The sequence below is a fragment of the Vigna umbellata genome, chromosome 7 (genome assembly GCF_029865625.1).
Source record: "Vigna umbellata cultivar VRB3 chromosome 7, Vumbellata_1.0, whole genome shotgun sequence".
Lineage (NCBI taxonomy): Eukaryota > Viridiplantae > Streptophyta > Magnoliopsida > Fabales > Fabaceae > Vigna > Vigna umbellata.
Window position 1 is genome coordinate 49,500,802 of NC_142171.1, and position 16,817 is coordinate 49,517,618.

A 16,817-nucleotide genomic window follows, 5' to 3' on the forward strand; every position below is an offset into this window, starting at 1 on the left:
TGACGAAGTGGACGAAGTGGACGAAGGATAGGAAGTGACGAAGTGGAGGAAGTGGAAGAAGTTGACGAAGTTGAAGAAGTTGACGAAGTGGACGAAGTTGACGAAGTGGACGAAGTGGACGAAGTGGAGGAAGTGGACGAAGTGGACGAAGTGGAGGAAGTGGAGGAAATGGACGAAGTGGATGAAGTAGAGGAAGTGGAGGAATTGAAGGAAGTGGAGGAAGTTGACGAAGTGGAAGAAGTTGACGAAGTAGACGAAGTGCACGAAGTAGACGAAGTGGAGGAAGTGGAGGAAGTGGAGAAAGTTGACGAAGTGGAAGAAGTGGAAGAAGTGGACGAAGTGTAGGAAGTGGAGGAAGTGGACGAAGTGTAGGAAGTGGAGGAAGTGGACGAAGTTGAGGAACTGGAGGAAGTGGAGGAAGTGGAGGAAGTGGAGGAAGTGAAGGAGGTGGAGGAAGGGGAGGAAGTGGAGGAAGTGGAGGAAGTTGACGAAGTGGAGGAAGTGGAGGAAGTGGAGGAATTGTAAGAAGTGGAGTAAGTGGAGGAAGTAGACGAAGTGGACGAAGTTGACGAAGTGGACGAAGTGGAGGTTGTGGACGAAGTTGATGAAGTGGAGGTAGTGGAGGAACTGCAAGAAGTTGAGTAAGTGGAGGAGGTGGACGAAGTTGACGATGTGGACGAAGTGGAGGAAGTGGAGGAAGTGGAGGAAATGGGGGAAGTGGAGGAAGTGGAGGAAGTTGATGCAGTGGATGAAGTGGACGAAGTGGAGGAAGTTCACGACATTTACGAAGTGGAGAAGTGGAGTAAGTGGAGGAAGTGGAGGAAGTGGAAGGAATGGAGTAAGTGGAGCACGTGGAGTAAGTGGAGGACGTGGAGGAAGTGGACGAGGTTTACGAAGTGGACGACGTGGAGGAAATGGACGAAGTTGACGAAGTGGACGAAGTGGACGAAGTTCAGGAAGTGGAGGACGTGGAGGAAGTCGACGAAGGGGACGAAGTGGACTAAGTGGAGGAAGTCGACGAAGTTGATGAAGTGGACGAAGTGGACGAAGTGGAGGAAGTGGAGGAAGTGGACGGAGTGGACGAAGTTGACGAAGTGGACGATGTGGACGAAGGGGAGGAAGTGGAGATAGTGGAGGAAGTTGACGAAGTGGAAGAAGTTGACGAAGTGGAAGTTGACGAAGTGGACGAAGTAGACGAAGTAGACGAAGTGGACGAAGTAGACGAAGTGGAGGAAGTGGAGAAAGTGGGGGAAGTGGAAGAAGTTGACGAAGTGGAAGAAGTTGACGAAGTGGACGAAGTGGACGAAGTTGACGAAGTTGACGAAGTGTAGGAAGTGGAGGAAGTGGAGGAAGTTGAGGAAGTGGACGAAGTGGAGGAAGTGAAGGAAGTGGAGGAAGTGGAGGAAGTGGACGAAGTGGAGGAAGTTGACGAAGTGGACGAAGTGGAAGAAGTAGACGAAGTGGAGGAAGTTGAGGAAGTGGAAGAAGTGGACGAAGTGGAGGAGGTGGACGAAGTGGACGAAATGGACGAAGTTGACAAACAGGACGAAGTGGACGAAGTAGAGGAAGTGGACGAAGTGGACAAAGTTGACGAAGTGGAGGAAGTGGAGGAACTGCAAGAAGTGGAGTAAGTGGTGGAACTGGAGGAAGTTGGCGAAGTGGAGGAACCGCAAGAAGTGGAGTAGGTGGACGATGTTCACGAAGTGGACGAGGTTGAGGAATTTGACGAAGTTGACGAAGTGGACGAAGTGGACGAAGTGGAGGAAGTGGACGAAGTTGACGAAGTGGAGGTAGTGGAGCAACTGCAAGAAGTTGAGTAAGTGGAGGAGGTGGACGAAGTTGACGAAGTGGAGGAAGTGGACGAAGTTGACGAAATGGAGGAAGTGGAGGAAGTGGGCGAAGTGGAGACCACGTGGACGAAATTTACAAATTGGAGAAGTGGAGGAAGTTGACAAAGTGAACCAAGTTGAAGAAGTGGAAAAAGTGGAGAAAGTGGAGGAAGTGGAGGAAGTGGAGGAAGTGTACGAAGTGGACGAAGTAGACGAAGTGGACGAAGTGGAGGAAGTGGACGAAGTGGAGTAAGTGGATGAGGTGGAGCGTGTGGACAAAGTGGACGAAGTTCAGGAAGTGGAGGACGTGGAGGAAGTCGACGAAGGGGACGAAGTGGACTCAGTGGACGAAGTTGACGAAGTGGACGAAATTGACGAAGTGGAGGAAGTGGAGGAAGTGGACGAAATTGACGAAGCGGACGAAGTGGACGAAGTACGGGAAGTGGAGGAACTGGAGATAGTGGAGGAACTTGACGAAGTGGAAGAAGTTGACGAAGTGGACGAGGTAGACGAAGTGGACGAAGTGGAGGAAGGGGAGGAAGTGGAGGAAGTGGAGGAAGTAGAGAAAGTGGAGGAAGTGGAAGAAGTTGACAAAGTGGAAGAAGTTGACGAAGTGGACGAAAGGGAGGAAGTCGAGGAAGTGGACGAAGTTGACGAAGTGTAGGAAGTGGAGGAAGTGGAGGAAGTGGAGGAAGTGGAGGAAGTGGAGGAAGTGAAGGAAGTGGAGGAAGTAGAGGAAGTGGAGGAAGTGGAGGAAGTTGACGAAGTGGACGAAGTTGACGAAGTGGACGAAGTTGACGAAGTAGAGGAAGTGGACGAAGTTGACGAAGTGGAGGAACCGCAAGAAGTGGAGAAAGTGGAGGAAGTGGAGGAGGTGGACGAAGTTGACGAAGTGGACGAAGTTGACGAATTTGACGAAGTTGACGAAGGGGAGGAAGTGGACGTAGTTCACGAAGTAGACGTAGTGGAGCAACTGCAAGAAGTTGAGTCGGTGGAGGAGGTGGACGAAGTGGACGAAGTGGAGGAAGTTGAGGAAATGGAGGAAGTGGGGGAAGTTGACGCACTGGATGAAGTGGACGAAATGGAGGAAGTGGACGAAGTGGACGAAGTGGACGAAATTTACGAAGTGGAGAAGTGTAGGAAGTGGAGTAAGTTGACAAAGTGAACCAAGTTGAAGAAGTGGAAAAAGTGGACGAAGTGGAGGAACTGGAGGAAGTGTACGAAGTGGACTCGAGTGGAGGAAATGCACGAAGTTGACGAAGTGGACGAAGTGGACAAAGTGGACGAAATGGAAGAAGTGCAGTAAGTGGAGGCAGTGGAGGAGGTGGACGATGTGGAAGAAGTGGAAGATGTGGAAGAAGTGGAGTAAGTGGAGGAAGTGGACGAATTGGACGAACTGGACGACGTGGAGGAAGTGTAGGAAGTCGACGAAGTGGACGAAGTTCAGGAAGTGGAGGAAGTGGAGGAAGTCGACGAAGGGGACGAAGTGGACTAAGTGGAGGAAGTGGACGAAGATCACGAAGTGGACGAAGTGGAAGAAGTTGAATAAGTGGAGGAAGAGGAGGAGGTGGATGAAGTTGACGAAGTTGACAAAGTGGATGAAGTGGACGAAGTTGTCGAAGTGGAAGATGTGGAAGAAGTGGAGTAAGTGGAGGAAGTGCAGGAAGTGGAGGAAGTGAACGAATTTCAGGAAGTGGAGGAAGTGGACGAAGTTGACGAAGTGGAAGAAGTTGACGAAGTGGACGACGTTGACGAAGTGGAGGAAGTGGAGGAAGTGGACAAAGTGGACCAAGTGGACGAAGTGAGGGAAGTGGAGGAATTGGAGGAAGTTGACGAAGTGGAAGAAGTAGACGAGGTGGAGGAAGTGGAGGAAGTGGAAGAAGTCGACGAAGTGGAGGAAGTGGAGGAAGTGGACGAAATGGACGAAGTTGACAAACAGGACGAAGTGGACGAAGTTGACGAAGTAGAGGAAGCGGACGAAGTTGACGAAGTGGAGGAACCGCAAGAAGTGGAGAAAGTGGAGGAAGTGGAGGAGGTGGACGAAGTTGACGAAGTGGACGAAGTTGACGAATTTGACGAAGTTGACGAAGTGGACGAAGTGCACAAAGTGGACGAAGTGGACGAAGTGGAGGAAGTGGACGAAGTTGACGAAGTAGAGGTAGTGGAGCAACTGCAAGAAGTTGAGTCGGTGGAGGAGGTGGACGAAGTCGACGAAGTGGACGAAGTGGAGGAAGTTGAGGAAATGGAGGAAGTGGAGGAAGTGGGGGAAGTTGACGTAGTGGATGGTGGACGAAATGGAGGAAGTGGACGAAGTGGACGAAGTCGACCAAATTTACGAAGTGGAGAAGTGTAGGAAATGGAGGAAGTTGACAAAGTGAACCAAGTTGAAGAAGTGGAAAAAGTGGACGAAGTGGAGGAACTGGAGGAAGTGTACGAAGTGGACTCGAGTGGAGGAAATGCACGAAGTTGACGAAGTGGACGAAGTGGACAAAGTGGACGAAATGGAAGAAGTGCAGTAAGTGGAGGCAGTGGAGGAGGTGGACGAAGTTGACAAAGTGGACGAATTGGACGACGTTATCGAAGTGGAGGAAGTGGAAGATGTGGAAGAAGTGGAGTAAGTGGAGGAAGTGGACGAATTGGACGAACTGGACGACGTGGAGGAAGTGTAGGAAGTCGACGAAGTTCAGGAAGTGGAGGAAGTGGACGAAGGGGACGAAGTGGACTAAGTGGAGGAAGTGGACGAAGATCACGAAGTGGACGAAGTGGACAAAGTGGAAGAAGTTGAGTAAGTGGAGGAAGAGGAGGAGGTGGACGAAGTTGACGAAGTGGAGGAAGTGGAAGATGTGGAAGAAGTGGAGTAAGTGCAGGAAGTGGAGGAAGTGGAGGAAGTGGAGGAAGTGAACGAATTTCAGGAAGTGGAGGAAGTGGACGAAGTTGACGAAGTGGAAGAAGTTGACGAAGTGGACGACGTTGACGAAGTGGAGGATATGGAGGAAGTAGACAAAGTGGACCAAGTGGACGAAGTGAGGGAAGTGGAGGAATTGGAGGAAGTTGACGAAGTTGACGAAGTGTACAAAGTTAACGAAGTGGACGAAGTGGAGGAACTTGACGAAGTGGAGGAAGTGGACGAAATTGACAAAGTGGACGACGTTGACAAAGTGGACGAAGGGGAGGAAGTGGAGGAAGTTGAGGAAATGGAGGAAGTGGAAGAAGTTGACGAAGTGGACGACGTGGACGAAGTGCGGGAAGTGGAGGAAGTGGAGATAGTGGAGGAAGTTGACGAAGTGGAAGAAGTTGACGAAGTGGACGAAGTAGATGAAGTGGACAAAGTAGACGAAGTGAAGGAAGTGGAGAAAGTGGAGGAAGTGTAAGAAGCTGACGAAGTGGAAGAAGTTGACGAAGTGGACGAAGTGGAGGAAGTGGACGAAGTGGACGAAGTTGACGAAGTGTAGGAAGTGGAGGAAGTGGAGGAAGTTGAGGAAGTGGACGAAGTGGAGGAAGTGAAGGAAGTGGAGGATGTGGACGAAGTGGACGAACTGGAGGAAGTTGACGAAGTGGAGGAGGTGCACGAAGTGGACGAAATGGACGAAGTTGACACCGTGGACGAAGTTGACGAATTTGACGAAGTTGACGAAGTGGAGTAAGTGGAGGAGGTGGACGAAGTTGACGAAGTGGAGGTAGTGGAGCAACTGCAAGAAGTTGAGTAAGTGGAGGAGGTGGACGAAGTTGACGAAGTGGAGGAAGTGGAGGAAGTTGAGGAAATGGAGGAAGTGGAGGAAGTGGGGGAAGTTGACGCAGTGGATGAAGTGGGCGAAGTGGAGGAAGTGGACGACGTGGACGAAATGGACGAAATGGACGAAATGGACGAAGTGGAGGTAGTGGAGGAAGTGGACGAAATGCACGAAGTTGACAAACAGGATGAAGTGGAAGAAGTAGACGAAGTGCAGGAGGTGCACGAAGTGGACGAAATGGACGAAGTTGACAAACAGGACGAAGTGGACGAAGTAGAGGAACTGCAAGAAGTGGAGTAAGTGGAGGAAGTGGAAGAAGTGGAGGAGGTGGACGAAGTTGACGAAGTGGACGAAGTTGACGAATTTGACGAAGTTGACGAAGTGGAGGAAGTGGACGACGTGGAGGAAGTGGACGAAGTTGACGAAGTGGAGGTAGTGGAGCAACTGCAAGAAGTTGAGTAAGTGGAGGAGGTTGACGAAGTTGACGAAGTGAAGGAAGTGGAGGAAGTTGAGGAAATGGAGGAAGTGGAGGAAGTGGGGGAAGTTGACGCAGTGGAGAAAGTGGAGGAAGTGGAAGAAGTGGACGAAGTGGAGGAGGTGCACGAAGTGGACGAAATGGACGAAGTTGAAAAACAGGACGAAGTGGACGAAGTTGACGAAGTAGAGGAAGTTGACGAAGTGGAGGAAGTGGACGGGGTGGAGGAAGTGGAGGAAGTGGAGGAACTGCAAGAAGTGGAGTAAGTGGAGGAAGTGGAGGAAGTGGAGGAGGTGGACGAAGTTGACGAACTGGACGAAGTTGACGAATTTGACGAAGTGGAGGAAGTGGACGACGTGGAGGAAGTGGAGGAAGTGGACGAAGTGGACGAAGTGGACGAAGTTGAGGAAGTGGACGAAGTGGAGGAAGTGGACGAAGTTGACGAAGTGGAGGTAGTGGAGCCACTGCAAGAAGTTGAGTAAGTGGAGGAGGTGGACGAAGTTGACGAAGTGGAGGAAGTGGAGGAAGTTGAGGAAATGGAGGAAGTGGAGCAAGTGGGGGAAGTTGACGCAGTGGATGAAGTGGGTGAAGTAGAGGAAGTGGACGACGTGGACGAAATTTACGAAGTGGAGAAGTGTAGGAAGTGGAAGAAGTTGACAAAGTGAACCTAGTTGAAGAAGTGGAAAAAGTGGACGAAGTGGACGAAGTGGAGGAAGTGTACGAAGTGGACTCAAGTGGAGGAAATGCACGAAGTTGACGATCTTGACGAAGTGGACGAAGTAGACGAAGTAGACGAAGTAGACGAAGTGGACGAAGTGGAGGAAGTGGAGTAAGTGGATGAGGTGGAGGTGTGGACAAAGTGGACGAAGTTCAGGAAGTGGAGGACGTGGAGGAAGTCGACGAAGGGGACGAAGTGGACTAAGTGGACGAAGTTGACGAAGTGGACGAAATTGACGAAGTGGAGGAAGTGGACGAAGTGGAGGAAGTGGACGAAGTTGACGAAGTAGACGAAGTGGACGAAGTACGGGAAGTGGAGGAAGTGGAGATAGTGGAGGAAGTTGACGAAGTGGAAGAAGTTGACGAAGTGGACGAAATAGACGAAGTGGACGAAGTAGACGAAGTGGAGGAAGGGGAGGAAGTGGAGGAAGTGGAGGAAGTAGAGAAGTGGAGGAAGTGGAGGAAGTGGAAGAAGTTGACGAAGTGGACGAAGTGGAGGAAGTCGAGGAAGTGGACGAAGTTCACGAAGTTGACGAAGTGTAGGAAGTGGAGGAAGTGGAGGAAGTTGAGGAAGTGGACGAAGTGGAGGAAGTGAAGGAAGTGGAGGAAGTGGAGGAAGTGGAGGAAGTTGACGAAGTGGACGAAGTGGAAGAAGTAGACGAAGTGGAGGAAGTGGAGGAAGTGGATGAAGTTGACGAAGTGGAGGAACCGCAAGAAGTGGAGTAAGTGGGGGAAGTGGAGGAAGTGGGGGAAGTTGACGCAGTCGATGAAGTGGACGAAATGGAGGAAGTGGACGAAATTTACGAAGTGGAGAAGTGGAGGCAGTGGAAGATGTGGAAGAAGTGGACGAAGTTGACAAAGTGAACGAATTGGACGACGTTATCGAAGTGGAGGAAGTGGAAGATGTCGAAGAAGTGGAGTAAGTGGAGGAAGTGGACGAATTGGACGAAGTGGACGACGTGGAGGAAGTGAAGGAAGTCGACGAAGTCGACGAAGTTCAGGAAGTGGAGGAAGTCGACGAAGGGGACGAAGTGGACTAAGTGGAGGAAGTGGACGGAGATGACGAAGTGGACGAAGTGGACGAGGTGGAAGAAGTGGAGTAAGTCTAGGAAGAGGAGGTGGACGAAGTTGACGAAGTGGACAAAGTGAATGAAGTGGACGAAGTTGTCGAAGTGGAGGAAGTGGAAGATGTGAAAGAAGTGGAGTAAGTGCAGGAAGTGGAGGAAGTGGAGGAAGTGAACGAATTTCAGGAAGTGAAGGAAGTGGACGAAGTTGACGAAGTGGAGGAAGTGGACCAAGTGGACGAAGTGAGGGAAGTGGAGGAAGTGGAGGAAGTTGACGAAGTTGACGAAGTGTACAAAGTTAACGAAGTGGACGAAGTGGAGGAACTTGACGAAGTGGAGGAAGTGGACGAAGTTGACAAAGTGGACGAAGTTGACGAAATGGACGAAGTTGACGAAATGGACGAAGGGGAGGAAGTGGAGGAAGTGGAAGAAGGTGACGAAGTGGAAGAAGTCGACGAATTGTACAAAGTGTACGAAGTCGACGAAGTGGAGGAAGTGGAGGAAGTGGAGGATGTGGACGAAGTGTAGGAAGTGGACAAGGTGGAGGAAGTGGAGGAAGTGGAGGAAGTGGACGAAGTGAACGATGTGGAGGAAGTGGAGGAATTGGACGAAGTGGAGGAAGTTGACGAAGTGGACGAAGTGGACGAATAGGAGGAAGTGGAGGAAGTGGAGGAAGTCGACGAAGTGGACGAAGTGCAGGAAGTGGAGGAAGTGGAGGAAGTGGACGAAGTGGAAGAAGTTGACGAAGTGGACGAAGTAGACGAAGTAGACAAAGTGCACGAAGTAGACGAAGTGGAGGAAGTGGAGGAAGTGGAGAAGGTGGAGGAAGTGGAGAAAGTGGAGGAAGTGGAGGAAGTGGAGGAAGTGAAGGAAGTGGACGAAGTGGAAGAAGTGGACGAAGTGGACGATGTAGACGAAGTGGACGAAGTTGACGAAGTGTACAAAGTGGACGAAGTAGAGGAAATGGACGAAGTGGACGATGTTCAGGAAGTGGGGGAAGTGGAGGAAGTCGACGAAGGGGACGAAGTGGACTAAGTGGAGGAAGTGGACGAAGTTGACGAAGTGGAGGAAGTGGAGGAAAAGGAGGAAGTGGACGAAGATGACGAAGTGTACAAAGTTGACGAAATGGACAAAGTGGAGTAAGTAGACGAAGTGGAGGAAGTTGACGAAGTGGACGAAGTGGACGAAGTGGAGGAAGTTGAGGAAGTGGACGAAGTTGACTAAGTGGACGAAGTTGACGAAATGGACGAAGTTGACATAGTGGACGAAGTGGACGAAATGGACGAAGTTGACAAAGTTGTCGAAGTGGAGGAAGTGAAGGAAGTGGAGGAAGTGGAGGAAGTGGAGGAAGTGAAGGAAGTGGAAGAAGTGAACGAAGTTGACGAAGTGGACAAAGTGGACGAAATGGACGAACTGGACGAAATGGAGGAAGTTGAGCAAGTGGATGAAGTGGACGAAAGGGACGAAAGGGACGAAGTGGAGTAAGTGGAGTAAGTGGAGGAGGTGGAGGAAGTGAAGGAAGTGGAGGAAGTGGAGGAAGGGGACGAAGTTGACGAAGTGGAGGACTCTGCGAAGTGGAGGAAGTCGACGAAGTGGAGGAAGTCGACGAAGTGGACGAAGTTCCAGAAGTGGAGGAAGAGGAGGAAGTCGACGAAGGGGACTAAGTGGACGAAGTGGACGAAGTGGACGAAGATGACGAAGTGGACGAAGTGGACGAAGTGGACGAAGTGGAAGAAGTTGAGTAAGTGGAGGAAGAGGAGGAGGTGGACGAAGTTGACGAAGTTGTCGAAGTGGAGGAAGTGGAAGATGTGGAAGAAGTGGAGGAAGTGCAGGAAGTGGAGGAAGTGAACGAATTTCAGGAAGTGGAGGATGTCTACGAAGGGGACGAGGTGGACTAAGTGGAGGAAGTGGACGAAGTTGACGAAGTGGAGGAAGTGGACGAAGTGGAGGAAGTGGAGGAAGTGGACGAAGTGGACGAAGTGGACGAAGTTTACGAAATGGACAAAGTGGACGAAGTGGACGAAGTTGAGGAAGTTGACGAAGTTGACGAAGTGGACGAAGTTGACGAAATGGACGAAGTTGACAAAGTGGTCGAAGTGGACGAAATGGACGAAGTTGACAAAGTGGTCGAAGTGGACGAAGGGGAGGAAGTGGAGGAAGTGGAGGAAGTGGACGAAGTGGAAGAAGTTGACGAAGTGGAAGAAGTTGACGAAGTGGAGGAAGTGGAGGAACTTGACGAAGTGGACGAAGTGTATGAAGTGGACGAACTGGAAGAAGTTGACGAAGTGGACGAAAGGGACGAAGTGGAGTAAGTGGAGGAAGCGGAGGAGGTGGAGCAAGTGAAGGAAGTGGAGGAAGTGGAGGAAGTGAAGGAAGTGGAAGAAGTTAACGAAGTTGACGAAGTGGACGAAGTGGACGAAATGGACGAACTGGACGAAATGGAGGAAGTTGAGCAAGTGGAGGAAGTGGAAGAAGTGGAGGAAGTGGAGGAAGTGGACGATGTGGAGGAAGTGGAGGAAGTGGAGGAAGTGGAGGAAGTTGACGCAGTGGACGAAGTTGACGAAGTGCACGAAGTAGACAAAGAGGAAGAAGTGGAGAAAGTGGAGGAAGTGGAGGAAGTGGAGAAAGTGGAGGAAGTGGAGGAAGTGGAGGAAGTGGAGGAAGTGGAGGAAGTTGACGAAGTGGAAGAAGTGGACGAAGTGGACTAAGTGGATGAAGTGGACGAAGTAGACGAAGTGGACGAAGTTGATGAAGTGTACAAAGTGGACGAAGTAGAGGAAATGGACGAAGTGGACGAAGTTCAGGAAATGGAGGAAGTGGAGGAAGTCGACGAAGGGGACGAAGTGGACTAAGTGGAGGAAGTGGACGAAGTGGACGAAGTTGACGACGTGGACGAAGTGGACGAAGTGGACGAAGTTGACGAAGTGTAAAAAGTTGACGAAATGGACAAAGTGGAGGAAGTTGACGAAGTGGACGAAGTGGAGGAAGTTGAGGAAGTGGTCGAAGTTTACGAAGTGGACGAAGTGGACGAAATGGAGGAAGTGGAGGAAGTTGAGGAAGTGGACGAAGAGGACGAAGTAGACAAAGTGGATGAAGTGGAGGAAGCGGAGGAGGTGGAGCAAGTGAAGGAAGTGGACGAAGTGGAAGAAGTGCACGAAGTTGACGAAGTGGACAAAGTGGACGAACTGGACGAACTGGACGAAATGGAGGAAGTGGACGAAGTGGAGGAAGTGGACGAAGTGGACGAAGTGAACTAAGTGCAGGAAGTGGAAGAAGTGGACGAAGTGGACGAAAGGGATGAAGTGGACAAAGTGGAGTAAGTGGAGTACGTGGAGTAAGTGGAGGAGGTGGAGGAAGTGAAGGAAGTGGAGGAGGTGGAGGAAGTGGACGAAGTGGAGGAGTTTGACGAAGTGGACGAAGTGGAAGAAGTGGAGGAAGTTGACGCAGTGGACGAAGTTGACGAAATGGACGAAGTGGATGAAGTGGCAGAACTGGAGGAACTGGACGAAGTGGAGGAAGTGGACGAACTTTAAGAAGTGGAGAAGTGGAGGAAGTGGAGGATGTGGAGGAAGTTTGACGAAGTGGACGAAGTTGAAGAAGTGAAAAAAGTGGACGAAGTGGAAGAAACAGTTGAAGTGGAGGAAGTGGACGAAGTGGACGAAGTGGAGGAAGTGTACGAAGTGGACGAAGTGGAGGAAATTCATGAAGTTGACGAAGTGGACGAAGGGGACGAAGCGGACGAAGCGGACGAACTGGACGAAGTTGATGAAGTGGACGACGTGGATGAAGTGGACGAAATGGAGGAAGTGGACGAAGATTACGAAGTGGAGAAGTGGAGGAAATGGACGAAGTTGACGAAGTGGACGAAGTGGAGGAAGTGGATGAACTGGAGGGAGTGGACGAAGTGGAGGAACCGCAAGAAGTGGCGTAAGTGGAGGAATTGGAGGACATGGAGTAAGTGGAGGAAGTTGACGCAGTGGACGAAATTAACGAAGTGGACGAAGTGGACGAAGTGGAGGAACTGGACGAAGTTTACGAAGTGAACAAGTGGAGGAACTGGAGGAAGTGGAGGAAGTTGATTAAGTGGACGAAGTTGAAGAAGTGAAAAAACTGGATGAAGTGGAAGAAACAGACGAAGTGGACAAAGTGGAGGAAGTGGACGAAATGGAGAAAATGCACGAAGTTGACGAAGTGGACGAAGTGGACGATGTGGAGGAAGTAGAGGAAATGGAGGAAGTGGAGGAAGTGGAGTAAGTGGAGGAAGTGGAAGAGCTGAACGAAGCGGGCAAAGTTGACGAAGTGCAAGAAGTGGAGGAAGTGGAGGAACTGGACGAGGTGTACGAAGTGGACGAAGTGGAGGAAGTTGAGGAAGTGGACGAAGTGGACGAAATGAAGGAAGTGGAGGAAGTTGAGGAAGTGGACGAAGTACACAAAGTGCACGAAGTACACAAAGTGGACGAAGTGGAGGAAGTGGGGGAAGTGGACAAAGTGGAAGAAGTGCACTAAGTGGAAGAAGTGGACGAAGTTGACGAAGTGTACAATGTTGACGAAATGGACGAAGTGGAGGAAGTGGACGAAGTGGAGGAAGTTGACGAAGTGGAGGAAGTGAAGGAAGTTGAGGAAGTGGACGAAGTTGACGAAGTGGACGAAGTTGACGAAGTGGACGAAGTCGAAAGTGGACGAAGTGGACGAAGTGGAGGAAGTAGAGGAAGTGGACGAAGTGGAAGAAGTCGAGGAAGTAGAGGAAGTGGAGGAAGTGGAGGAAGTGGACGAAGTGGAAGAAGTTGACAAAGTGGACAAAGTAGACGAAGTGCACGAAGTAGACGAAGTGGAGCAAGTGGAGTAAGTGGACGAAGTTGACGAAGAGGAAGAAGTGGACAAAGTGGACGAAGTGGACAAAGTTGACGAATTGTACAAAGTGGATGAAGTAGAGGAAACGGACGAAGTGGACAAAGTGGAGGAAGTTCAGGAAGTGGAGGAAGTCGACGAAGGGGACAAAGTGGACTAAGTGGAGGGAAGTGGACGAAGTTGACGAAGTGGACGAAGTGGAGGAAGTGGAGGAAGTAGACGAAGTCGAGGAAGTGGAGGAAGTTGACGAAGTGTACAAAGTTGACGAAGTGGACGAAGTGGAGGAAGTGGACGAAGTGGAGGAAGTGGAGGAAGTTGAGGAAGTGAACGAAGTTGACGAAGTGGACGAAGTTGACGAAGTGGACGAAGTTGACGACATGGACGAAGTTGACAAAGTGGACGAAGGGGAGGAAGTGGAGGAAGTGGAAGAAGTTGATGAAGTGCAAGAAGTTGACCAAGTGGAGGAAGTGGAGGAAGTGGAGGAAGTGGACGAAGTGGATAAAGTGGACGAAGTGGAGGAACTGGACGAAGTGGGCGAAAGTGGAGGAGGTGGACGAAGTGGACGAAGTGGAGGAGGTGGAGGAGGTGGAGGAAGTGGAGGAAGTGGACGAAGTGGAGGAAGTGGAGGAAGTGGAGGAGGTGGAGGAAGTGGAGGAAGTGGAGGAAGTAGAGGAAGTGGAGGAAGTGAACGAAGTGTACGAAAGGGACGAAGTGGAGGAAGTGGAGGAAGTGGAGGAGGTGGAGCAAGTGAAGAAAGTGGAGGAAGTGGAGGAAGTTGACGAAGTGGACGAAGTTTACGAAGTGGAGAAGTGGAGGAAGTGAAGGAAGTTGAGGAAGTTTACGAAATGGACGAAGTTGACAAAGTGGACGAAGTGGACGAAGTGCACGAAGTGGACGAAAGCGACGAAGTGGACGAAGTGGAAAAAGTGGAGTAAGTGGAGGAGGTGGAGGAAGTAAAGGAAGTGGAGGAAGTGGAGGAAGTGGAGGAAGTTGATGAAGTGGACGATGTGGAAGAAGTTGACGAAGTGGACGAGGTGGAGGAAGTGGAGGAAGTGGAGGAAGTGGAGGAAGTGGAGGAAGTGGAGGAACTGCAAGAGGTGGAGTAAGTGGAGGAGGTGGACGAAGTGGGCAAAGTTGACGAGGTGGACGAAGTGGATGAAGTGGTTGAAGTGGACGGAGTGGAGGAACTGGACGAAGTTGACGAAGTTGAAGAAGTGGAAGAAGTGGAGGAAGTTGATGAAGTGGACGACGTGGATGAAGTGGAGGAAGTGGACGAAGTTTACGAAGTGGAGAAGTGGAGGAAATGGACAAAGTGGAGGAAGTGGAGGAACTGGAGGAAAGGGAGGAAGTTGAGGAAGTGGACGAAGTGGATGAAGTTGACGCAGTGGAGGATGTTGACGAAGTGGATGAGGTGGACGAAGTGGAGGAACTGGATGAAGTTTACGAAATGGAGAAGTGGAGGAAGTAGAGGAAGTGGACGAAGTGTAGGAAGTGGAAGAAGTGGAGGAAGTTTACGAAGTGGAGAAGTGGGGGATGTTGAGGAAGTTTACGAAGTAGACGAAGTTGACGAACTAGACGAAGTAGACGAAGTGCACGAATTGGAAGAAGTGGACGAGAGGGACGAAGGGGACGAAGTAGATGAAGTGGACAAAGTGGAGTAAGTGGAGTAAGTGGAGGAGGTGGAGGAAGTGAAGGAAGTGGAGGTAGTGGAGATAGTGGAGGAAGTGGACGAAGTTGACGAAGTGGACGAAGTGGATGAAGTGGACGAAGTGGTGGAACTGGACGAAGTTTACGAAGTGAAGAAGTGGAGGAAGTGGAGGAAATGGAGGAAGTTGACGAAGTGGACGAAGTTGAAGAAGTGAAAAAAGTGGACGAAGTGGAAGAAACAGACTAAGTGAACGAAGTGGAGGAAGTGGACGAATTGGAGAAAATGCACGAAGTTGACGAAGTGGACGAAGTGGAGGAAGTGGAGGAAATGGAGGAAGTGGAGTAAGTGGAGGAAGGGGAGGAGGTGGTCGAAGTGGACAAAGTTGACGAAGTGGAAGAATTGGAGGAAGTGGACGAAGTGGACGAAGTGGACGAGGTGGACGAAGTTGAGGAAGTGGACGAAGTTGACGAAGTTGCAGAATTGGAAGAAGTGGACGATGTTGACGAAGTTTACGAAGTGGACAAAGTGGAGGAGATGGACGAAGTTGACGAAGTGGAGGAAGTGGAGGATGTGGAGGAAGTGGTGGAAGTGGAGGAAGGAGACGAAATGGACGAATTGGAGGAAATGGAGGAAGTGGAGGAAATGGAGGAAGTGGATGAAGTTGACGAAGTGGACGAAGTTGATGAAGTGAACGAAGTGGACGAAGTGGACGAAGAGGACGAAGTGGACGAAGTGGACGAACTGGATGAAGTGGACGAAGTGGACGAAAGGGACGAAATGGACGAAGTGGAGTAAGTCGAGTAAGTGGAGGAGGTGGAGCAAGTGAAGGAAGTGGAGGAAGTGGACGAAGTTGACGAAGTGGACGAAGTTTTCGAAGTGGACGAAGTTTACGAAGTGGAGAAGTGGAGGAAGAGGAGGAAGTTTACGAAGTGGACGAAGTTGACGAAGTGGACGAAGTGGACGAAAGGGACGAAGTGGGGGAAGTGGAGTAAGTGGAGGTGGTGGAGGAAGTGGAGGAAGTGGAGGAAGTTGACGAAGTGGACGAAGTTGAAGAAGTGAAAAAAGTGGACGAAGTGCAAGAAACAGACGAAGTGGACGAAGTAGAGGAAGTGTACGAAGTGGAGGAAGTGGAGGAAGTTGACGAAGTGGAAGAAGTGGAGTAATTGGAGGAAGTGGAGGAGGTGGACAAAGTGGACGAAGTGCACGAAGTTGAAGAAGTGGACGAAGTGGACGAAGTGGACGAAAGGGACGAAGTGGACAAAGTGGAGTAGGTGGACTAAGTGGAGGAGGTGGAGGAAGTGAAGGAAGTGGAGGAAGTGGAGGAAATGGACGAAGTTGACGAAGTGGACGAAATGGAAGAAGTGGACGAAGTGCACGAACTGGACGAAGTGGAAGAACTGGAGTAAGTAAAGGAAGTGGAGGAGCTGAAGGAGGTGGAGGAAGTGAAGGAAGTGGAGGAAGGGGAGGACGTGGACGAAGTGGACGAAGTTGACGAAGTGGAGGAAGTGGAGGAAGTGGACGAAGTTGACGAAGTGGAGGAACTGCAAGAAGTGGAGTAAGTGGAAGAAGTGGAGGAAATGGACGAAGTTGACGAACTGGACGAAGTGGACGAAGTTGATGAACTGGACGAAGTGGACGAAGTTGACGTAGTGGAGGAAGTGAAGGATGTGGAAGAAGTGGAGTAAGAGGAGAAAGTGGACGAAGAGGACGAAGTGGACGAGGTTTACGAAGTGGAGAAGTGGAGGAAGTGGAGGAAGTGGACGAAGTTGACTAAGTGGACGAAGTGGACGAAGTTGACTAAGTGGACGAAGTGGACGAAGTCGACGATGTGGACGAAGTTGAGGAAGTGGACGAAGTGGACGAAGTTGAGGAAGTGGACGAAGTGGACGAAGTTGAGAAAGTGGACGAACTGGACGAAATCGAGGAAGTGGAAGAAGTGGAGGAAGTGGAGGAAGTGGAGGAGGTGGACGAAGTTTACGAAGTGGAGAAGTTGAGGAAGTGGAGGAAGTTGAGGAAGTGGACGAAGTTGACGAAGTGGACGAAGTGGACGAAGGGGATGAAGTGGACGAAGTGGACGAAATGGAGGAAGTTGAAGAACTGAAAAAAGTGGACGAAGTGGAAGAAACCGACGAATGGACGAAGTAGACAAAGCGTACGAAGTGGAAGAAGTGGAGGAAATGCACGAAGTTGACGAAGTGGACGAAGTGGATGATGTGGAGGAAGTGGAGGTAGTGGACGAAGTTTTCGAAGTGGAGAAGTGGAGGAAATGGACGAAGTCGACGAAATGGAGGAAGTGGAGGAATTGGAGGAAATGGAGGAAGTGGAGGAGGTGGAGGAAGTTGACGCAGTGGACGAAGATGACGAAGTGGACGAAGTGGATGAAGTGGAGGAACTGGACGAAGTTTACGAATGGAGGAAGTGGAGGAAGTGGAGGAAGTGACGAAGTGGACGAAGTTGAAGAACTGAAAAAAACTGGACGAAGTGCAAGAAACAGAGAAGTGGGCG

General features: G+C 50.4%; 1 pseudogene across 1 annotated transcript in view; it reads right to left on the bottom strand.

Annotated features, from left to right (window-relative positions):
- Positions 1 to 2,777: 2,777 nt before the first annotated feature.
- The window catches only part of LOC148196497 (protein BASIC PENTACYSTEINE6 pseudogene), a 17,104-nt pseudogene continuing 3,064 nt past the window's right edge, over positions 2,778 to 16,817 (bottom strand). The window contains exon 5 of the transcript XR_015781036.1: positions 2,778 to 2,802. The product of XR_015781036.1 is annotated as a protein BASIC PENTACYSTEINE6 pseudogene (transcript). The remainder of the gene's footprint in view (positions 2,803 to 16,817) is intronic.